We start from the raw sequence: 6,201 nt of genomic DNA, 5'->3' as shown, positions 1-6,201 counted from the left end.
CCGGAAATGGCGCGGGTCAAAGGGCGGAGGGCGGGGCGCCGTGGGGTGGGGATGTGCAGTACCCGGCTGCTGGGCAGGTTTTGCCAAGGAGGTATAGGAGGCTCACGCTACAGCTCCGAAAGCTCATGTTTTCTGTGCTTTCACAGATTGTCAGCGCGTTCGCTTAATTAGCAACACCTCTTACAGTTTATAAAGCTCTCGCAGCCACCGTATTATTTAATATACAAACTAACTGGTGTGCATAAGGGACTAGTATTCAGAATATATAAAGAACTCTTAGAACTCAGTAATAAAAATATGAGCTCATTTAAAAATGGGGACGATCCGGGTACCTGACTGGCTCAGTGCAAAGAGCATGCGGTTCTTGATCCTGGGGTTGTGAGCAGGAGCCCCACACTGGGTGTAGAAATGAGTTAAAAATAAATAAATAAGATAAATAAATAAAAATGGGCGAACTAGACAAGTCTCCACAGAAGACAAAAAGGGGTGCCTGGGTGGCTCAGTCAGTTGAGCTTCTGACTCTTGATTTCGGCTCAAGTCATGATCTCAGGATGGTGGGATCGAGCCCCATGTCAGGCTCTGTACTGACAGTACAGGGCCTGCTTAGGATTCTCTTCCTCCACCCCTCCCCTGCTTGTGTTGTCTTTCTCTCTCTCCCTCTCTCTCTCTGTCTCAAAAATAAACAAACTTTAAAAAAAAGTAAAAAAGATATACAAATGACCAATAAGCACACAAAAAGATGCTCAACATCCTTAGTTCTTAGGAAAATGCAAATCAAAATCACAATGAGATACCATTTCACACCCACTAAGATGGCTATAACAATAAGTGTTGGTGAGAATGTGAAGAAATTAAAACCCTCTCCCAATGCTGGTGGAAATGTAAAATAGTGCAGATGCTTTGGAAAAAGAGTTTGGCGGTTTCTCAAAAATTAAACAGAGTTACCATATGATCCATCAATTTCACTCCTTGGTACATACCCAAGAGAATTAAAAACATATGTTCATACAAAAATTTGTACACCGATGTTCCTAGAAGCATCATTCATAATAGCCAAAAAGTGGAAACAATGCAAATGTCCATCAATAAATGAATGAATAACAAAATGTGTCATATTAGTCATAAAAAGATAATGATACATGATACAACATGGATGAACCTGTTAAGTAAAGGAAACCAGTAACAAAACACCATAGCTTATGTTGGAAGACTTGCTCTGAACCTGTTCATTCCATTTATAGGAAATGTTCAAGGTCGGCAAGTCCATAGAGGTAGAAAGTAGCGTTGCAAGGGATTAGGAGAGGGAAGAAATGGGGAGGGAGGTTTGTTCTTTAAAGTGATGAAAATGTTTTGGATTTAGAGATGGTGGTTACACAATCTTGTGACGATACTAAGGGTGAATTTTTATGGTTTGTAAGTTGTATCTTTATTTTGTTTATTTTTATTTTTTAATGTTTATTTATTTTTGAGAGAGAGAGCACGAGCAGAGGAGGGGCAGAGACAGAGGGAGACAGAGCATCTGAGCACAGAGCCTGATGCAGGGCTCAAACTCATGAACTGTGAGATCATGACCTGAGCCGAAGTCAGACACTCAACTGACTGAGCCACCCAGGTCGCCCTGAGATTTTATTTTTAAATAAACATGGGGTTTGAACTTACAACCCCAAGACCAAGAGATCAAGAGTCATATGCTTTACCGACTGAACTAGACATGTACCCCCAAATCATATCTTTTAAAAAGTGTTGTGTCGACTTTGGCTCAGGTCATGATCTCACAATTCGTGGGTTTGATCCCCCATATCAGGCTCTGTGCTGACATCACAGAGCCTGGAGCCTGCTTCAGATTCTGTGTGTCTCTCTCTCCCTGCCCCTAACCTGCTCGCTCTCTCTCTCTCTCTCTCTCTCTCTCTCCCTCTCAAAAATAAAATAGACATTGAAAAAAAAATTTTGTAAGTGTGCAGGGGAAAAAAAGTGTGTGAGAAGCAGGGCTTATGCCCATCTTATAGATGAAGAAAATGACAAGTTTAGGAAATTTACACAAAGTTCTAAGCCAGTACGTAATGGAAATAAAACTCAAATCCAGTCTTCTGATTCTGTTGGCATTTCTCCCATGCCAAGGGTCAGACTCAGAGTATACCTGATTCAGCAGTTGTTCCCTGCGTCCTTTATCATTTTGTCCCACACTACTAGCTCAACTCTGCAGCACTCATCCACTGCAGCCGTGGAAAAACAGCATTCTTTTATTGAGTGTTTATTTTGTGTCAGGTACTTTGCACATTATCTCTAGTCCTTTACGACAATCCAGATAAGGACACTGAGGATCAAAGAAGTTAAACACTTGCCCAAAATCAAACAGCCTATAAGTGATAGAGCCAGGATTGAAACCCCCGGTTTCCTCATGATGACACTGCCCCCTTTTTACCTCTTGTTTATTCCTTAATACTTATTGAACACTTACAATGAGCCAGGTTTTACTCTAAATTCTTCACACAAATTATCTCATTTCATCCTCAAGAGAGTCTCTTTCCCCCAGTCATCCAAGATGCCGAAAGGAAAGAAGGCTAAGAGGAAGAAGGTGGCCCTGGCCCCTGCTGTTGTGGAGAAACAGGAGGCCAAGAAGGTGGTCCCCTGTTTGAGAAAAGGTCCCAGGACTTTGGCACTGGACAGGACATCCAGCCCCAAAGGGACCTCACCTGCTTTGTCCAATGGCCCTCATACATCTGGCTGCAGTAGCAAAGGGCTATTAAATATCAACATCTAAAAGTGCCTCCTGAGACTAACCAGTTCACTCAGGCCTTGGACCGCCAAACAGCTAGCTATTCAACTGCTTAAGCTGGCTCACAAATACAGACCAGAGACAAAGCAAGAAAAGAAGCAGAGATTGTCAGCTCAGGCTGAGAAGAGAGCTTCAGGCAAAGGAGATTTCCCCACTAAGAGGCCTCCTGTCCTTCAGGCTGGGGTTAATAATGTCACCATCTTGGGGGCGCCTGGGTGGCTCAGCTGGTTAAGCGTCTGACTTTGGCTCAGGTCACGATCTCACAGTTCGTGAGTTGGAGCCCCACGTCGGGCTCTGTGCTGACAGCTCAGAACCTGGAGCCTGCTTCGGATTCTGTGTCTCCCTCTCTCTCTGCCCCTCCCCTAGTCACACTCTGCTCTCAAAAATGAATAAAAACACTGAAAAATTAAAAAAAAATAGTGTCACCACCTTGGTGGAAAACAAGCTGCTGGTGATAGCACATGATGTGGATTCCATTGAGCTGGTCTTCTTCCTGCCAGCCCTGTGTTGTAAGACAGGGGTTCCCTACTGCATTATCAAGGGCAAGGCCAGGCTGAGGCATCCGGTCTACAGGAAGGCCTGCACCACTGTCACCTTCACGCCAGGTAACTTGGAAGACCAAGGAGCTCCGGCTAAGCTGGTGGAAGCCATCAGGACCCATTACAACAACAGATACGATGAGATCCACTGTCACTGGGGAGGTAACATCATGGGTCCAAAGTCAGTGGCTCCCATTGCCAAGTTGGAAAAGGCAAAGGCTAAAGAATTGGCCACCAAACTGGACTAAGTGGACGTTGTTGAACTTTCTGTACAGAAAAGTAATAACAAGTTCTCTTTCAGCCAGTGTCAGAAATAATAACAATAAGGGGCACCTGGGTGGGTAGGTATCTGACTCTTGATTTTGGCTTAGGCAGTGATCTCACGGTTTATGGGATCGAGCCCCATGTCAGGCTCTGTGCTGGCAGCTCAGAGCCTGCTTGGGATTCTCTCTCTCCCTCTCTCTCTCTCTGCCCCTCCCCTGCTCATGCTCATGTGCTCACTCTCTTTCTCTCAAAATAAATAAGTAATCTTAAAAATAATAATAATCCTCACAAGAATTCTGTGAAAGAGGATCTCTAATAATCTCTTTTACAAGGTGCAAAGAGGAAAACTATTCTACCACAGGTGTTGGGTCTAGAGAGTAGCAAAGCCAGGATTCGAACAAAGGCTGCTCAACTTCAGAACCTGTGCCCTTAAACCCTGCATTATAGAATACTCACTCTTACTGCAGTTTCATCGCTAGTGGCTTTCTGGCAGAATCTTTACAAAGCTCACATATTTTATTTTTTTTAAGTTTTTTAATTTATTTTTGAGACAGAGAGAGACAGAGCATGGGCAGGGGAGGGGCAGAGAGAGAGGGAGACACAGAATCCGAAGCAGACTCCAGGCTCTGAGCTGTCAGCACAGAGCCTGACGCGGGGCTTGAACTCACAGACTGTGAGATCATGACCTGAGCTGAAGTCGGATGCTTAACCGACTGAGCCACCCAGGCTCCCCAAAGCTCACATATTTTAAAACTTTAAAAAAAAAAAAAGTTTTTTTTAAAGTTTTTTTTAAAAAAGTTTTTTAAAAAAAGTTTTTTTTTTTTTAAAAAGTTTTTTTAAAAAAAAGTTTTTACATCCCTGGAGGGATGTAAGTCAAACTGTATTTTTTAATTTTGGTTATAAAAACCATATTTTTAAAAAGGCAAATTCTTAATTTAAAAATAGGAAAAAATCTTGCCTGGAATTATTGTTTTCTTGTGGCCACTTCTGGGGATGTTCCATACTGACCACGGAAGTGCAGTGCAAAAGGGCAGTGCGGCAAAGACAAACTGACAAGTTCTTTGGAAATACAACATCAGCTAAATTAAACTGCATAAGAAAAGCACCCTTGCAAACACGCTTTCTGAGGAGTGCCTTAGGGGCAGTATGTCTTAATGGTTCACAGCAGGGATTTAGAAGTCGGACTGACCCGCGTTTGACTCCCATTTTGACCACTTACTAGCTGGGTCTAGGCAAATAATTTTAACTCTCCTAAACTTCGATGATCTAATCTCTCAATTGGCACGAACATCTGTTTCAAAAGGTTGTGAAGTTAGATAATCCATTAATAAATAAGACTATATAATCTGAGTGCTCCTGCGTGGGGAGTGCTCAATAATACATATGCATTATTATTAGCAATAACAGAGGACACAAAAATTTTTAAGTATTTTGCAGTTCCATTTTTGGCCAGAAGTGTCTCTCATTTTCCTTTTTAAAGCCACTTTCCTGCTTTTGTCTGGCAGGTTTTCAGGGTCAGTTTCCAATATTCTTTTCTCTGTTTTTCTCACCCTCTCTCTGACTTCCCAAATTAATTTTTTTAATGTTTATTTATTTTTCAGAGAGAGAGAGCGCGCACGCACGAGCAGGGGAGGGGCAGAGAGAGAGAGACACAGAATCTGAAGCAGGCTCTGAGCTGTCAGCACAGAGCCCTAAGGGGGCCTTGAACCCACTAACGGAGAGATCGTGACCTGAGCCGAAGTCCCACTTAACCGAAGTTACAGCTTAACCGACTGAGCCACCCAGGCACCCCACTGATTCCCCAAATTAACTATGTCCATGGTTATGAAATATTTATCCCTTACGTCTTCGTTCATCACTCCTCATTCACCCATCCAACGCGCATTTTAAAAGTGCCTAAGTGGGGCGCCTGGGTGGCTCAGTCGGTTAAGCGTCCGACTTCAACTCAGGTCACGATCTCGCGGTCTGTGAGTTTGAGCCCCGCCTCGGGCTCTGGGCTGATGGCTCGGAGCCTGGAGCCTGCTTGGGATTCTGTGTCTCCCTCTCTCTCTGCCCCTCCCCCGTTCATGCTCTGTCTCTCTCTGTCTCAAAAATAAATAAACGTTAAAATAAAATAAAAGTGCCTAAGTTATGCAATGCCCTAACGAAGCTCAGTCGTCAGCAAATAAAAATATAGGAAACTAGGTTCAATTTGAATCGCATATAAATAACGATTTCTTGATATAAGCATGTCCCATGCAATGAGACACTGTGGAGGGGACGGACTATAATGTAGTACAAGTGCTATAAAAGCACATTCAAGGTGCTTCGAGGAATACTGCCTCGGCAGTCAGCCTCAATTCCGATTAGACCGATTTAGAACGAATTGCCTTGTTCTAGCGGGAGAAACGTACACAGCGTTTCCAGATTGGAGGGCTAACTGTACGAACCGATACTCATCAGCCGGCTCTGCCAGCCGTGGTCGCTAGATGCCGCCACAGACGCATTTACTGAAACCATAGAAAAACAGGCGACTAGCCCGCCCAGAGAGGCTTCATGCAAAACCCTCCAGATCCTCCTCGGAACCTCCGCTGCTGGGAGAGATGCAAAGCGCGAGGGGAGTAGGTCTCACGAGAGCGGAAG

The 6,201-nt window shown here is 43.9% G+C and overlaps 1 pseudogene; it reads left to right on the top strand.

The window, feature by feature from the left end:
* Positions 1 to 2,536: 2,536 nt before the first annotated feature.
* On the top strand, positions 2,537 to 3,563 carry LOC124505869 (60S ribosomal protein L7a-like; annotated as a pseudogene).
* Positions 3,564 to 6,201: the final 2,638 nt, after the last annotated feature.

The sequence above is a fragment of the Lynx rufus genome, unplaced genomic scaffold (genome assembly GCF_022079265.1).
Source record: "Lynx rufus isolate CCGP_SWC_20201006 ecotype Redwood Valley unplaced genomic scaffold, mLynRuf1.p SCAF_9, whole genome shotgun sequence".
Lineage (NCBI taxonomy): Eukaryota > Metazoa > Chordata > Mammalia > Carnivora > Felidae > Lynx > Lynx rufus.
Note: the sequence above shows the minus strand (reverse complement) of the source record. Positions and strands in the feature narration are given on the sequence as shown.